This window comes from Gopherus flavomarginatus, assembly GCF_025201925.1.
Source record: "Gopherus flavomarginatus isolate rGopFla2 chromosome 13 unlocalized genomic scaffold, rGopFla2.mat.asm SUPER_13_unloc_3, whole genome shotgun sequence".
NCBI classification, from domain to species: Eukaryota; Metazoa; Chordata; order Testudines; family Testudinidae; genus Gopherus; species Gopherus flavomarginatus.
The window spans coordinates 1,016,457-1,032,249 of NW_026114611.1; the positions used below are offsets into that span (position 1 = coordinate 1,016,457).

The 15,793-nt window shown below is 54.7% G+C and overlaps 1 non-coding gene across 1 annotated transcript; it reads right to left on the reverse strand.

Annotated features, from left to right (window-relative positions):
• Positions 1–1,952: 1,952 nt before the first annotated feature.
• TRNAI-UAU (transfer RNA isoleucine (anticodon UAU)) lies at positions 1,953–2,046 on the reverse strand. Its single transcript has 2 exons — positions 2,009–2,046; positions 1,953–1,988 (listed from the first exon to the last, which is right to left on the reverse strand). It is a non-coding gene; the product is annotated as a tRNA-Ile (tRNA).
• Between the last annotated feature and the right edge of the window lie 13,747 nt (positions 2,047–15,793).

Consider the following 15,793-nt stretch of genomic DNA (forward strand, 5'->3'; position numbering starts at 1 on the left):
AACGATGTGCTGGAGATTTGACTAGGAAAGAGACTGTCTGAATTGTCAGAGTGGGGAATGAACAACACTCTACAGCAATGTCGTTCACACAAACACACTCTCATCCTGCTCGAGCTGGAAGGGAAATGGGCAGGAATTCTCACTGTTCAGCCAAGGACACACGTACACTGATGCGCAGCCGTGAGTGTGCTGGGGAAGCTGGTCTGAGCAAACAATGGGAATGACAATTCAGTGAGAACAGAATCATCATGTAGTGAAACACTTGTGTGTTCAGTAGTTGTGGCCAAGTGGTTAAGGTGATAGATCACAAATCCATTGTGGTTTCCTGTCACAGGTTCAAATCCTGACAACTGCGGTGTTGTTGTTATTATTGCACCCTTAGTGCCTGAGCATCCACAGTGTGAACTGGAGCCAGATCTAGTTTCACTCTGTCTACACTTAAAACACTGCTGTGGCACTGCTATAGCTCTCTGGAGCAGACAGTGACTGGAGGGGTTTTCCCATCCCTGTAATAGCTACGTTGACAGAACAGTTCTTTCTTTTCTTTAGCACTATCTAACCAGGGCTTAGGTCACCTTAACTCTATGGGTTGCGGGGGAGATCACACCCTGAGAGACGTCGCTCTGCCAGTTAAGTGCCCAGTGTACACCAGCCCTTAGATTCCTCTTGGTATTTCAAGGCAGGCACTGACCTGTGAGAGGAAAACATCAGATCACAAACACAGAGACTGAATTCCCCACATTTAATCTTGCTGCACTTTCCAGAAAGTCACAAAATTCAATTCATTCTTGCTAGGACAGAGAAAAAATAAGTGACACTAAGTTTTTGGCTTGGTTACATAAAGTTAAGTGTTTAATTAATATAGTAAAACTCTGTACTGATTCCTCTAACACCACAGCGTGAAATAGGAACAGAGACAAATCTTGTCAGTGATGACTAATTTTGCAAATGATCTTCCCATTATTAATTGCCATGCTGCCCCCATTGGAGGTCTGGGCATCTCCAGTGTCATAGTTCTGCATTCACCTTCCCCTTAGAATTGTTCTCAGACATTCGCCTTCCTCTGTAGCATGGGGCACGGGGTCACTTGCTGGAGGATGAATCTATGAATCTATTCCCAAATTTGGAAAATTGTGCAGTTCAGAATGTGAATAGTGACCCTGTCTCCTTCCTGCACCTGCTCTACATTGCTCCCCAGCAGCTTCTCCCCCTGCAGAGTAACCCCAGCTCTGCAATGCAGCCGCCCAGGGTTCAGCAAGGGCCCCTGGCAAGGACAGTGGGTGCAGCTGACAGCCCGGTGTGCCTGGCAGTGAGGCAGTTTAAAAAAGCAACACTCCCCCAGAAGTACAGAGACTGAATTCCCCAACTTTAACATCATGACCCCCTGTAGAAAGCCACATGTGCCAGTTGTAGTTTCACAGGGAGATGCAAAAATCAAGTGACACCCATTTTTAAGTTCAGTAAATAAAGTTGAGGAGATAGTTATTAACCTCACAAAAAAAAAAGGCTCATTTCCCAAAAAATCCTCAGAATGTTACCAATTCCCACCCTTCCTCCATAGCAGCTCTGTGCAGTGTAATTGTTCTGCAGGCAGCTTCCCATTAAATGCTGTTGTGGGATATTCCCCGGCCTGGAAATGTATGAACGACAGAATTTGAAGCGCAAACCTGGCTCCCTGCACCAGGCGGGATTTGAGTGTTTTGTCCCTGTCACTTAGTGTTTGTCAATAGTACAGATGCCATGAGTAGGACTCCAGGCTCTGCTGGAGGGATCCTGGCACAGGGGTTGGTGGAGGAGAAAGGATTGTAGATTCTGACCTGCACTCTGGAGAGGAGCTAATAAGTGAAGGGGGCATTTTTAACTTCTTCCCTGCCTCAGTGTCCCCTTGGCTGGAATTCTACATTCCACAGGGCCAAATGAAGGGGTAATGCCATTTGGTTAATGAAAACCAGTGCTCCAGGTGAGGTTTGAACTCACAACCTCAGCATAGCTCCTCTCAGCACTGCCCTATAAGTACTGCGCGCTAACCAATTGTGCCACTGGAGCACCTGTTAACTGCTATTCTCCCTAGGTTGATAAAGGCGAGGAGTGACCCCAAAACATTCTTAGTGGAGTTGAGAGCAGGTAGCGACAAGTGTTGTACTTGGTGGGGTGGATTCTTCTTAAGGCTTCCAGGCACCATTTCACCCTTTTGTTCGTCCCTGTGTAATAACAGAGCTGATTAAGACTCACTGTAGAGTCTTGCTGCAGACCAACAGATCTGAAATCACTGATCACCAGCTCTAAGCATTAGTCCTGTTTTGGGACAGTGTCTCTTATGCAAGAAACTGCTGAGTCTGCGCTAGCAGTGAGGCTCCCTCACTAACAGCTGAAATCAGGGAGAGCTGTGTGAAGTGCAGGGCCCCACGAGTGCTTGAAAAGGGGGGAACAACACCCCAGGACTTTTAAAAATGGGAAGGCTCTGCCATGCCACTTTGTAATGACCGTAAGGGGGAGTGAGGCAGAAGCGGGCGGATAGCAGTAAGCGGGAGGTAGGGTCTTGGGGGGAAGAGGCAGCATGGGAGCAGGGCCTTGGGGAGAAGGGCTCGGTGCAGGGGCATGGCCTCGAGTGGACGGGATGGGGCTATTGTTCAGGCTCTGGTGGTCACTACTTTTGGGAGCCTGTTCCACTTCTGGTGGGACCACAATATGTCCCAGAGCAGAGAGGGGCCAGGAGAACGGTGACAGAAGGGAAGGGCAAGTGACCGACAATGTGGCCAGACAGCGGAGGGTGGAGGAAGAAAGGGGCTTTCCCCCCGGGACGTGAGAGGTGAACTGTGGGTTTTCACTGACCCAGGACAGCAGCTGTGGGTGAGGTGCAGTGAAGGGAGGGGCACATCCACAGAGCTTTTCGTGTCTAGATTTAAGAGCCCGAGGCAAAGGCCACTGCCCAGCGCACTGCGGGTGGGTGTTTTGCTCATAGTGTTGTGTTATGAATCCTGATTGTGGTGTTATTACAAGGTGAGTTTCCTCCTTTTTCTTAAAGTTTCTTTTCTACACTCAGTGGTTGTGAGTGGGGAAAATATCGTCTCTTAGAGGCACCCAGTGGCCAGGGCTAGTTTAGCCAGGTTACTGGGTGGGGGCTTAGGCAGATTGTGTGTTGTATTGTTGAAGAGGAGCCCCAAGCACCCAGAAAGGAAATTGTAACTTCAGCCTTCAGAGTAAGAGCCAGAGGTGCTGCCAGCTGAGCTAGCCAGGCCGCCTAAATGTATTAACCCCTTTCACCGCAAGAGCAAACACCGGGTACTTCTGCGCTTCTCAGCAGCTGGGAAAGAGCCTCTTGGGGGAAATCTTCCCTTCCTCTTGCCCCACCCTCAATCGCTCTGTGGCTTTTAAGCCTTCCCTTGGAGCTGTCAGCACCAGCTGCCTCTGCTCCAGATGCCCAGAGGAGGAGAGGTTGTGATGCAGTAGGGACTGTCTGTGTGGGGAGTGGGAGAGCAGGGGAGGACTTTAGGGGATGGACGATGCCAGGGCCTGTAACCTGAGCTAGGTAAGGGAGGGGAAAGGTCAACACCTTTGCCCGGGAAGGGGACAAAGGAAGGGAGTGGCAGGAGGGAAGCAGTTGGAGTTTGGGCTTGGGGCTGTGTGGGCGGAATTCAGGGTATCCTAGCTAGGATCCAAGCACCCTGAAAGCCCAGAAGGACTCGGTGGAGGGGTCCTGACTGTGCCTGCAAGCCCTGCTGTAACCTGTGTTCCTGTTGTCCAATAAACCTTCTGTTTTACTGGCTGGCTGAGAGTCACTGTGGGTCCCAGGAAGAGGGGTGCAGGGCCGGACTCCCCCACACTCCGTGACAACTGGTGGCAGCGGTGGGATATACTGCACCCCGTGGACGGCACTTCCTGCAGTAAGTGACTGGGGAGCAGTAAAACGAAGGGGTGGTTAACCCCTGGGAGTGTGTGCCCAGTGAGAAGGACTTTGCAGTAACAGGGTCCCCCGGGGGATTGCAGCGAGCGGTCTCAGGGGTGGAGGAGGCTGCAGCTCGACCCTGGCAGAGAGGTGGTGACCTCACGAAGGGCTGGTGCACTAGGGGTCCCCCTGGAAACCGTGGGGAGCGGCGAGCACCCCGGCCTGTGAGTGGCCAGCAGGAAGATGTATGCCAAGCAGCGCAAGTGCGACCTGGTGGAGCTGTGTAAGCAGAGGGGGCTGCACCCAGGGAGGCTCAGCAAGGACCAGCTGATTGCCCAGCTGGAGCAGGGAGACTGCATGAATGAACGGAGCCCTGTCTCTGAGGGAAGCAGCCGAGCAGATGCAGCGCAGGCACCAGTGACTGTCCCTGCTGGGAGTGGTCAGCCGGCAGACGAGGGCTTCCCGAGACCCCCCCTTCCTAGGCGTAGAGGAAGGGCGGGGAGGAGCCCAGTGTATACCGAGGGCACCGTGACACCCCCGGCCAGCAGGGGAGCCTCACGGCGAAGCTCACCCCCCAGCAGGGGATCCTCCCGGCAACGCTCGGCATCCATGGAGCGGATGCGGCTGGAATATGAAAGGGAGCTGAGACGGGAGGAGCTCGAGTTAAAGAGGCGAGAGCTGGAGGAGAAGGTGAAACAGCGTGAACATGAGGAGAACCAGCGCCAGCGTGAGTGGGAGGAGAAGGAGAAACAGCGTAAACATGAGCTGGACCTGGCCCGGCTGAGGAGAAGTGAGGCCCCGGCTGCGGTGAGTGAGGGGGGACCCAAGCCTACAAAGAGCTTTGATAAGCACTTGCTGCCCCGGCGTAAGGAGGGGGAGGACATAGATACCTTCCTGACGGCCTTTGAGAATGCCTGCGAGCTGCACAGGGTTGACCCTGCAGACAGGATCGCAGTTCTCACCCCCTTACTGGACTCCACAGCCGTGGAGGTGTACAGCCGACTGAAAGGGGCGGAGGCAGGGGACTACGAACTGTTCAAACAGGCCCTGCTCCGCGAGTTTGGGCTGACTCCTGAGATGTACCGGAAAAAGTTCCGGAGCCAGCGTAAAACCCGTGAGGTCACATACCTACAACTGGTCAACCGGGCGCAGGGGTATGCCCGCAAGTGGACAGCTGGGGCCCAAACTAAAGAGGACCTGCTTGACCTATTCATACTGGAGCACCTGTACGAGCAGTGCCCGTCCGACCTGAGGCTGTGGTTGATGGACCAGAAGCCGGAGAACCCGCAGCATGCAGGCCAGCTGGCCGACCAATTTGTGGACAGTCGGGCAGGGGATGGCAGGAAGGAGTCTCGAAGGAGCAGGCCTGCCTCAACGCAGAGAGAGAGTCATCATGGGACCTCCCAAAGGGGGCCTATGGAGAACCCCCCCAAAAGGGGAACATCCAGCGGCAGGTCCCTCCGACCCACTCAAGGGGACCCACAAGATATGGGCTGCTATCGCTGTGGCCAACAAGGTCACATACGGGCCCAGTGCCCCAAGCTCAGGGACAGACCAAGCAGACCCAACCCGCAGAGGGTGGACTGGGTAAAAACCCAATCGGAGGAGGGGCTACATTCCCAGGAAAGGGGGGTTGGCAACATACCACCTGTGGATGCTCCCGGTTCCGGGTTTTTGGTTTACCGGGTGGGCGCGGGGCTGCCCCTCCGGAAAGAGTGCATTGTTTCCCTGGAAGTGGATGGGAGGAAGGTCACTGGGTACTGGGACACGGGCGCAGAGGTGACGCTGGCCCGGCCCGAGGTGGTGGCCTCAGATCGGATGGTGCCCGACACTTACCTGACCCTGATGGGCGTGGGCGGGACCCCATTCAAGGTACCCGTGGCAAGGGTACACCTGAAATGGGGGGCCAAGGAGGGCCCCAAGGATGTGGGGGTACACCAATATTTGCCCACTGACGTGTTAATGGGAGGGGACCTTGAGGACTGGCCTAGTAACACCCAGAGTGCCCTGGTCGTGACTTGTAGTCAGAGTCGGCAAATGGCACTGCTCCCCGACAACGGGGAAGGTACTCGACCTGAGGTGCAGGACCCTAACTCAGGGAGCGGGGAACGCCCAGGGGCACGGTGCAGAGAGGCTGCGGCCTCAGACCCAGCCAGCAAGAGAGAGCCGGTCCCCATTCCTGTCCCAGCTGCTGAGTTCCAGGCCGAGTTGCAGAAAGATCCCTCCTTGCGGAAGCACAGGGACCGGGCTGACCTTAGTGCGGTACAGACCATGAGCAGAGGTTGCAAGGAGAGGTTCCTGTGGGAGAAGGGGTTCCTGTACCGAGAATGGGCTCCCCCAGGGGAAGTAGAGTCATGGGGGATCAGGAGGCAGCTGGTGGTTCCCCAGAAGTTCCGTCACAAGCTGTTGTACCTGGCCCATGACATCCCTCTCGCAGGGCACCAGGGAATCCGGCGCACCAGGCAGAGGCTGCTACAGAACTTTTACTGGCCTGGGGTCTTTACCCATGTCCGACAGTACTGCCAATCCTGTGACCCCTGCCAGAGGGTGGGGAAGGCCCGGGACAAGGGGAAAGCGGCTTTGAGGCCTTTACCCATCATAGAAGAACCTTTCCAGAAGGTGGCCATGGACATAGTGGGACCTCTCAGCAAGACGACCCGGTCAGGGAAGAAATACATCCTGGTGGTGGTGGATTTTGCCACTCGCTACCCCGAGGCGGTGGCCTTGTCCTCTATCGAAGCAGACACAGTGGCAGATGCGCTGCTGACAATTTTCAGCCGGGTGGGGTTCCCCAAGGAGGTCTTAACGGACCAGGGGTCCAACTTCATGTCGGCCCTGCTCCGGTCCTTATGGCAGAAATGTGGGGTCCAGCACAACTGGGCCTCAGCGTATCACCCCCAGTCCAATGGGCTGGTAGAAAGGTTCAACGGGATGCTGAAGATGATGCTAAAAACATTTATGAACCAGCATCCGCAAGATTGGGACAAGTACTTACCTCACCTGCTGTTTGCGTACAGGGAGGTACCCCAGGAATCTTCCGGGTTTTCACCTTTCGAACTCTTGTATGGAAGGCGGGTGAGGGGGCCCCTAGACCTGATGAGGGACGAATGGGAGGGGAAGGCCGCTCCCGAGGGAGAGTCAGTGGTGGAGTATGTCCTGACCTTCCGGGAAAGACTGGCCGAGCTCATGGGCCTGGCCAGGGAGAATCTGGCCCGAACCCAGAGGAGGCAGAAGGTCTGGTATGACCGCACAGCACGAGCCCGTACCTTCACCACCGGGGATCAGGTGATGGTTCTTATCCCCGTGAGGAGAAACAAACTCCAGGCCGCCTGGGAAGGGCCCTTCAAGGTTATCAAGCAACTGAATGAGGTAAACTATGTGGTGGAGCTGTCAAACCGGGCACATCACCGTCGGGTGTACCATGTGAACATGATGAAACCATACTATGACAGGGGGAATGCGGTGTTGGCCGTGTGTGGACATTGGGAGGGGCAGGGAGATGACCCCTTAGTGGATCTATTCCCTGGGACAAAAGCTGGTTCCCCCCTGGAGGCGATTCCCCTCTCTGAGCAACTGACCCCGGGCCAGCACGCTGAGATCAGAGGGGTGCTGCATCTGTACCGACAGCTGTTTTCCAACCAGCCTGGATGCACTAATTTGACTGTCCACCGGGTGGAGACTGGGTCACATCCCCCTATAAGATGCTCCCCTTTTCGGGTCACTGGTAAAACTGCCCAGGATCTTGAAAGAGAGGTCAGGGACATGCTGGCTTTGGGGGTGATGCAGCCGTCTTCCAGCCCTTGGGCCTCGCCAGTGGTGCTAGTCCCAAAGAAGGATGGGTCAATCCGGTTCTGTGTGGACTATCGAAAGCTCAGTGCCATCACCATATCTGATGCCTACCCTATGCCCAGGCCTGACGAGCTCCTAGACAAGCTAGGAGGTGCTCGGTACCTCACCACTATGGATCTTACCAAAGGCTACTGGCAAGTGCCGCTGGACGCAGATGCCAGGCTGAAATCGGCCTTTATCACCCCTCTGGGGCTCTATGAGTTTCTGACCCTGCCCTTCGGTCTCAAGGGAGCGCCAGCCACCTTCCAGCGCCTGGTGGATCAGCTACTGAGGGGGATGGAGAGTTTTGCCGTGGCGTATATTGACGACATCTGCGTCTTCAGCCAGACCTGGGAGGACCACATGTCCCAGGTTAAACAAGTCCTGGACCGACTCCGAAAGGCTGGGTTAACAGTAAAGGCTGAGAAGTGCAAGGTGGGGATGGCTGAAGTATCTTACCTGGGCCATCGGGTGGGGAGAGGCTGCCTGAAGCCGGAACCAGCCAAGGTGGAGGTGATCAGAGACTGGCCTGCTCCCCAAACCAAAAAGCAGGTCCAGGCCTTTATTGGGATGGCGGGGTACTATCGAAGGTTCGTGCCCCACTTTAGTGCCATAGCCGGCCCCATCACTGAACTATGCAAAAAGGGGAAGCCAGACAAGGTGATCTGGACTGAGCAGTGCCAGGAGGCTTTCCGGGCACTGAAGGAGGCTCTGGTTAGTGGCCCAGTTCTGGCAAACCCAAATTTTGACAAACCCTTTATGGTGTTCACTGATGCCTCAGACACGGGACTGGGGGCAGTGTTAATGCAGGAGGATGAAAAGGGGGAGAGACACCCCATCGTGTACCTGAGTAAGAAGCTGCTACCCCGGGAACAAAGCTACGCAGCCATCGAGAAGGAATGCCTGGCCATAGTGTGGGCCCTTAAGAAACTAGAGCCATATCTCTTTGGGCGACACTTCACCGTGTACACCGACCGCTCTCCCCTGACCTGGCTGCACCAGATGAAAGGAGCCAACGCCAAGCTCCTGAGGTGGAGCCTGCTCCTGCAGGACTATGACATGGACGTGGTCCATGTGAAAGGAAGTGCCAACCTGACAGCGGATGCGTTGTCCCGGAGAGGGGGCCCTGAACTTCCCCAGGTCACTGGGCAGAGTGACCCCGCTCAGTTCAGTCTCGAAGGGGGGAGAGATGTGATGCAGTAGGGACTGTCTGTGTGGGGAGTGGGAGAGCAGAGGAGGACTTTAGGGGATGGACGATGCCAGGGCCTGTAACCTGAGCTAGGTAAGGGAGGGGAAAGGTCAACACCTTTGCCCAGGAAGGGGACAAAGGAAGGGAGTGGCAGGAGGGAAGCAGTTGGAGTTTGGGCTTGGGGCTGTGTGGGCGGAATTCAGGGTATCCTAGCTAGGATCCAAGCACCCTGAAAGCCCAGAAGGACTCGGTGGAGGGGTCCTGACTGTGCCTGAAAGCCCTGCTGTAACCTGTGTTCCTGTTGTCCAATAAACCTTCTGTTTTACTGGCTGGCTGAGAGTCACTGTGGGTCCCAGGAAGAGGGGTGCAGGGCCGGACTCCCCCACACTCCGTGACAGAGGTGTACTGGGGTCCAGCCTGGGGTTCTTCCTCCCTCCTGCCTATCCATGACTATTAAACCTGGGCAAGAGGAAGAGGGTGGCAACTGGGCTGTCGACGTGCTCTCTTTCATGTAAATCAGTGTGACTCCTGGCCTATCCCTGCAGAAAGGTGTACTGCATCTGTATCTGGTGCGAGCTCAGATCAGAGGAATTGGAGGCTACCTCCTGCCCTCCACTGGTTCCACTATGGAGAGACATGTCCTCTAAACCGACCTCACTACAAACCTGCATCAGGGAGTGGTCATCATAGAAGAGTTTCCTCTGACAGTTGGGAAAATGGGACCAGCAGTCCTCAGGCCATCTGACACAATTAAAATCCACCCCTACACCAAACACTGTGTAGTGCAGAGGAAGGGAGCCAGTTCCTTTCACACCTTAACTGGGGACCATAAACACTAATCTAGTGGTAACAAGTGCCATGGAGCACTGCAAATGTGAAGAACAAGACTCCAACCTCATCATTCTTCCCTGGCCAGGAGGGCCAGAAAGACAGGCCCTTCCTCCAACCACCCTCTACCCATCAAGCCACCCTAAAGCTGTTAATGTGCGTTTCCTGAATGCACACCATGTCCAAGTCCAGCTTCTCCAAGTCACTGAACATCCTACAATCTACTCCTGGGCCCTCCAATCCCTGCCACGTTCCACGTGGACACTTTTACAGACGCCCCTTCCCCAGTACTGCCCTCGCTCAGCTGTGGAGAGGAGCTTTTGTCCCCAGTCCCTGCCCCCTCTGGCACCATCTCCGAGGGCCACCCTGCCTCACTCTCTTCCCACCATATTGGGTCAACCAATAACTCGCATGAGAAATACAGCTCCCATCTCTGATTTTAAAAGGTCAGGTGGGGCAACTGGGGCAGAAGTCCATGCTCCATTGTCTTGCTGGGGATCTCAAAATCAGGGATTCACCTCAGGTAAAGGTGCTGCTGCGCTCCCAGAAAACAAGCCACCTCCACACACAGAAAGACAAAAGGGCTGTTAAAGCCAAGGATTGAACCAGAGACCTTTAGATTGTCACACTAATGCTTGCCCCACTGAGCTACTTTGGTACTTACATCAGGCTATTTTGGCCTGCTGCTTCTCTGTCTGGGATGTTTTTATCGGCCATGGCCATGGCACACAAAAAGGACGTCATTGTGAGTGGCCCATGAAGACAAGACTCGCTTTTGCCTGCCATGCTCAGCTTGACTTGCTTCCTCACACCATTCCTGCCTTAGTTCCCGGGTTGACCTGGTGGCAGAAGGGAACTGGGGGCCAGTGCTGCGGGGAGGAAGTTGAGATGGACCATGAGCTAGACTAGACCCTGACAGTAAGAGTCTGGCCACCACTTGCTGCCCCACCTTGTTGTCCTGGCTTCCCCCACTGGACGTCATTTAGGAAGGGAAGTGGGGCTTCTACCTCCCCTCCCCGATTTTCACATCACAGAGGAGCACAAACAGGAAAACAAATGGCTGCTCCATACTTCTCCCACGAGAGGAACCAGACGCCCTTAGCTGTGGTGAGTAAGAAGTGTCTGTTGGCTGACAGGGTCTGTCCTCGAGGAGCTGGAACAGCAGCTCCCCCCTTGGCTCTACGCTGTGGTAAATGCCCATTGCCTGGCTGTGTGGGTGAATGCTGCTCTGGGCTCTGGAGAAAGTCTGTATTGATCTGTCAACCCCCCATCTTCGCTGAGCCAATCTGGTAAGGTCCCGAGTGCCCCCTCCGGCCTGGCAGCTGAGTCTGTGCAGACATCAACCCCCCTGCCAGCCCCACAGGCAGCAGCAGCACCAGCCCTCCCAGCACCACAGGGGCACTCACTGCACTTCCTGTGGGGAAATGGCTCCTTGGCATCCAGCTGCTAGAGTGAGAGCCAGGAGAGAGCAGTGTCTGGCTCACCTTGCGGGAGAGAAGAGACCTGATGAGAGCTGATCTTCAGTCTCCCTCACAATGCTGGTCAGTTTTATTGCCACTGTAATAGTCAGTGCTTCCCTTCAGGGCTGGCCCTAGAGGGGTGCAGGACCTGGGACAAATCCCCCCCTTTCTGCCCTTCCCCACTCCACCCCTTCCCCCAAGTCACACCCCTTCCTGCCCTCCATCTTCCTGCTCCATTCCTCTCCCTCCTCTCTCTGCACCCCACTGAACAGCTGATCACTGCAGGGGGAGGTGTTGAAGGGGAAGAGCACGAGCTTGTCCACAAGGCCTGAAGCAAGGTCACAACTGGCTGCCAGTGGGTACTGAGCACCTTTTTTATTCCCCCTGTTGGTTCTGCAGCCCCGTAGCATGCCTGCATTCACTGACTCGGCTCCTTTCACACTCTAGAGAGAGGAGCAGAACCAAGGCTATGGCTGATCTATGGGGCACCAGGTGAATGGCAGAGACTTCAGCTGCTGAGAGTTTGCCTGACACCTCAGGGACACAGTGTGAGGTGGTGTCCCAGGCATCTCTATGAAAAGAGCAGAGCAGGATTTACTTGGGGTGGGGAGAGAATTGAGAGCATCAGTTTGTATGAAGTTATTGCCTGGGTGAGAGGTTGTGAGTAGGATTCAAACTTACAGAGGGGAATACTATTGGATTTATCAATTCTAACACCTTTACCACTCAGCCATGAGTATAATAAGGCTTCAATACCACAGAATAAATAATCACGATGAACTGGTCAATCATCACAATGCCCAGGCTTGAAAATTTCCCACAGCAAACCTGGCTCCCAAAGCACTGGGGGGGATTTGGGGTTTGTTCTCTTTGCTTAGCCATGTGCAGTTGCACAGAGAGTGCATTTAAAAGTCTCCCCTCCCACAGAGCAGGAATGGGAAATGATTCTCAACTTGAAGCCTGATGTGAATGCGAATGTCTGGACCAAGGGGACAGGGACTGGTCTTTGCTAGAGAAACCACTGTCAAGTTTTAGCGAATTAGGACAAGTCAGCAAATAAGAACAACCTCAGGTATCAGTAACTGCTACAGGTTCCAAATTCCTACATGTAGCAATTTCTGGCACTACATCTGTGCAGCTCTGCTCCCTGACTCTTTGTAGGATCCTGCTCTCTCCTTAGCTCCACCCCACTCTGATCTAGACAGTTGCAGCTCACACAGAAGATGGGACTCCCTCATTTGATTGTGTGAAAGTAGAATGAATTATATTGTGAAAATAGAAAAGATTAAAGAAATGCTGTCTGTACCTTTAAGCAAAACTGTTGGAATGCTGCAATCCAGGTGTCAGGAATACAGACATTAACATAGAACAATTGGACTGTTTAAGGGCAATTGGTGAAGTATTAGCCTTAGATGGATAAGAGTTAGTAAGGAAGTAGGATATGCATGCTGTGCCCCAGGTGAATTTTACTGTTTTGCTTTCTTTGTCCCTTTGTCTAATTCCCGCTCTTTTATCTGTATAAATAAGATAGCTTGTGTCTTGCATGGTGCTCACATTATTTGGATGTTATTAGCAGAGAGCTGTGCTAATAAAACAGTGTGGTCTGACAAACTGTGGCCTTGGCTACACTGGCACTTTACAGCGCTGCAACTTTCGCACTCAGGGGTGTGAAAAAACACCCCCCTGAGCGCTGCAAGATACAGCGCTGTAAAGCCTCAGTGGAATCAATGCCACAGCGCTGGGAGCGCGGCTACCAGCGCTGCAAGCTACACCCGTAGAGGATGTGGTTTACGTGCAGCGCTGGGAGAGCTCTCTCCCAGCGCTGGTGCTTCGACCACACTCACACTTCAAAGCGCTGACGCGGCAACGCTTTGAAATTTCAAGTGTAGCCAACCCCTGGGGTCCCCAACCGTAGCTCCAGGAGCCCAATCCCTGGGGGCCCCAACCCCAGCTCCAGGGGCCCAACCCCTGGGGGCCCCAACCGTAGCTCCAGGAGCCCAATCCCTGGGGGCCCCAACCCCAGCTCCAGGGGCCCAACCCCTGTGGGTCCCAACCATAGCTCCAGGGGCGCAAACCCTGGGGGTCCAAACCCCAGCTCCAGGGGCCCAACCCCTGCAGGGGCTGGGGAGCCACCGTTCCAGTGGGGGCGAGGCGCTGCCTTCCCTCCCCAGCTCAGTGAGTGGACTGGGGAGCGGCCATTCCTGAGGGGGAAGGGCACTGGGTTCCCTCTCAAGCTCTGCGAGGGGACTGTATAGCGTCCGTTCCTGTGTGGGCGGGGCGCTGCCTCCCCTTCAAAGTTCTGCCTTCCCTTCCCAGTTCTGCCAGGGGACTGGGGAGCGGCCGTTCCAGGGTGGGCGGGGCATTGGGTTCCCTCCCAGCTCTGCGAGTGGAGTGGGGAGCGGCCGTTACTGCAGGAGCAGGGCACTGCTTTCCCTCTCCAGCTATGGAAGGGGACTGGGGAGTGACGTTTCCTGTGGGGACGGGGCGCTTGGCTCCCTCTCCAGCTCTGCGATGGGACTAGGCAGTGTCCATTCCTGCTGGGGCAGCGCGCTGCCTTCCCTCCCCGGCTCTGCGAGGGGACTGGAGGGCGGCTTTTCCAGCGGGGGCGGGGAGCTGGGTTCCCTCCCCACTTCTGCGAAAGGATTGAGGAGCGGACGATCCTGCAGGGGCGGGATGCTGCCTTCCCTCTCCACCTCTCGGAGGGGACTGGGGAACGGCCATTCCAGCGGGTGCGGGGCACTAGGTTCTCTCCCCCGCTCTACACGGGGACTGGGGAGCGGCCGTTCCTGCGGGGGCAGGGCGCTGCCTTCCCTCCCCGGGTCTGCGAGGGGACTGAGGAGTGGCTGTTTCAGTGGGGGCAGGGCGCTGCGTTCCCTCCCCAGCTCTGTGAGGGGACTGGGGAGTGGCCGTGTGACGGTGCTGCCCGTGGGAGCCAGTTGAGGTCACTCAATCAGGGTGAATTGCAAACAAAACAGGGCAGCCAAATCCCAAACGCTGGTGGTTATTCCAATACTTAGATTTACCAACCAGCACAAAACAGCTTCTATAGTACCTCATTGGTTACTTAAAAGTTTAAACCACGCAGTTCCCTTAAAGTGCCCAGCCTCAGGCCTCCATCCAGACACACCTGTCAGATATGATGATGATTCCGGAAAATCTTACTTGATCATATAAAAGAAAAGGTTCTTCCGATCCCAAAGGATCAGCCACATTCCCAGGTCCAATTATAACTTAGATCTTACCCAAAATACACGCTATAGCCAATTCTTATTAACTAAGCTAAAATTTATTAAAAAAAAGAAAGGGAGAGTGTTGGTTAAAATATCAATATACAGACAGACTTGAATTCAGTTCTTGAGGTTCAGATACATAGCAGAGGTGAGCTTGTAGTTGCCAAGAGTCCTTTTAGAAATTGTCTACAGGTTATAGCCCAATTTCCATATTCAGGGTGGCTCCAGTCAGTGACTGGGGATCTCAATCCTTATGGCTTAAGGTTTCCCCCTCTTGAAACCCAAAGCAGATCTGAGATGAGAAGGATCGTGTCCCAGGCTTCTTATACATTTCCAGCAGCCTTTTGGCCTGAGAAATCAATAGGCTTAACTCCTTCCAAACATCCTGCCAATTAGCACAGAGTCATTTATCCATTAAACAGTTCAGATACAGGTTACCACAACCTTCAAAGAGACACATAGACAATAATACTATTTCACTCGGTATCATCATAAATGCTAATATTCCTTTTTTGATCTTTGAATTAAAACTACAGCAATAGACAAGACTTGTTTGCTTAGATCACAAGACCTGAGCAAACATCTGCCGTCTACCTCTAACAATGCAGACTTGCATTTCAAACCTCTATTCATTTACAGATCTTCCTAACCAGTCCGTAATGTTCACCCATGGGTCAGGTCAGTCGGTGAGGTGAGGTAATTAACTCTTTCTGGCCCTGTCACCTTTCAATGAGATATTATAGTACACTCATTACGTCACAGCCCTGCCCCCGCTGGAGTCTCCACTCCCCAGGGCCGTGCTAGAGCTGGGGATGGAAGCCAGCGCCCTGCCCCCATTCAAACCATCACTCCCCAGGCCCTTCCCAGAGCTGGGGAGTGAAGCCAGTGCCCCTCCCCCACTGGAACCACCACTGCTCTCCCAGAGCTGGGAAGGGAAGGCAGCGCCCCACCCCCGGTCAAACCGCTATTCCCCAGGCCACTCCCAGAGCTTAAGAGGGAAGCCAGCGCCCTGCCCCCTCTTGAACCGCCATTCGCCAGGCCCCTCCCCCACTGCAATCGCAACTCCCCAGGCCCCTCCCAGAGCTGGGGAGGGAACCGAGCGCCCCACCCCCGCTGGAACGGCCACTCCCCAGTCCCCTGGCAGAGCTGGGAAGGGAAGGCAGTGCCCCGCCCCCGCTTGAAGGGTCACTTCCCAGTCCCCTGGCAGAGGTGGAAAGGGAACCCAGCGCCCCACCCCCTCAGGAACAGCCATTCCCAGTCCCCTCACAGAGTTGGAGAGTGAAGGCAGCGCCCCGCCCCCGCAGGAACGGCCTCTCCCCAGTGTTGGTGTCACTAGGCGTAAATCTAGGCCTTAGTGAACCAAAGCTCTTCC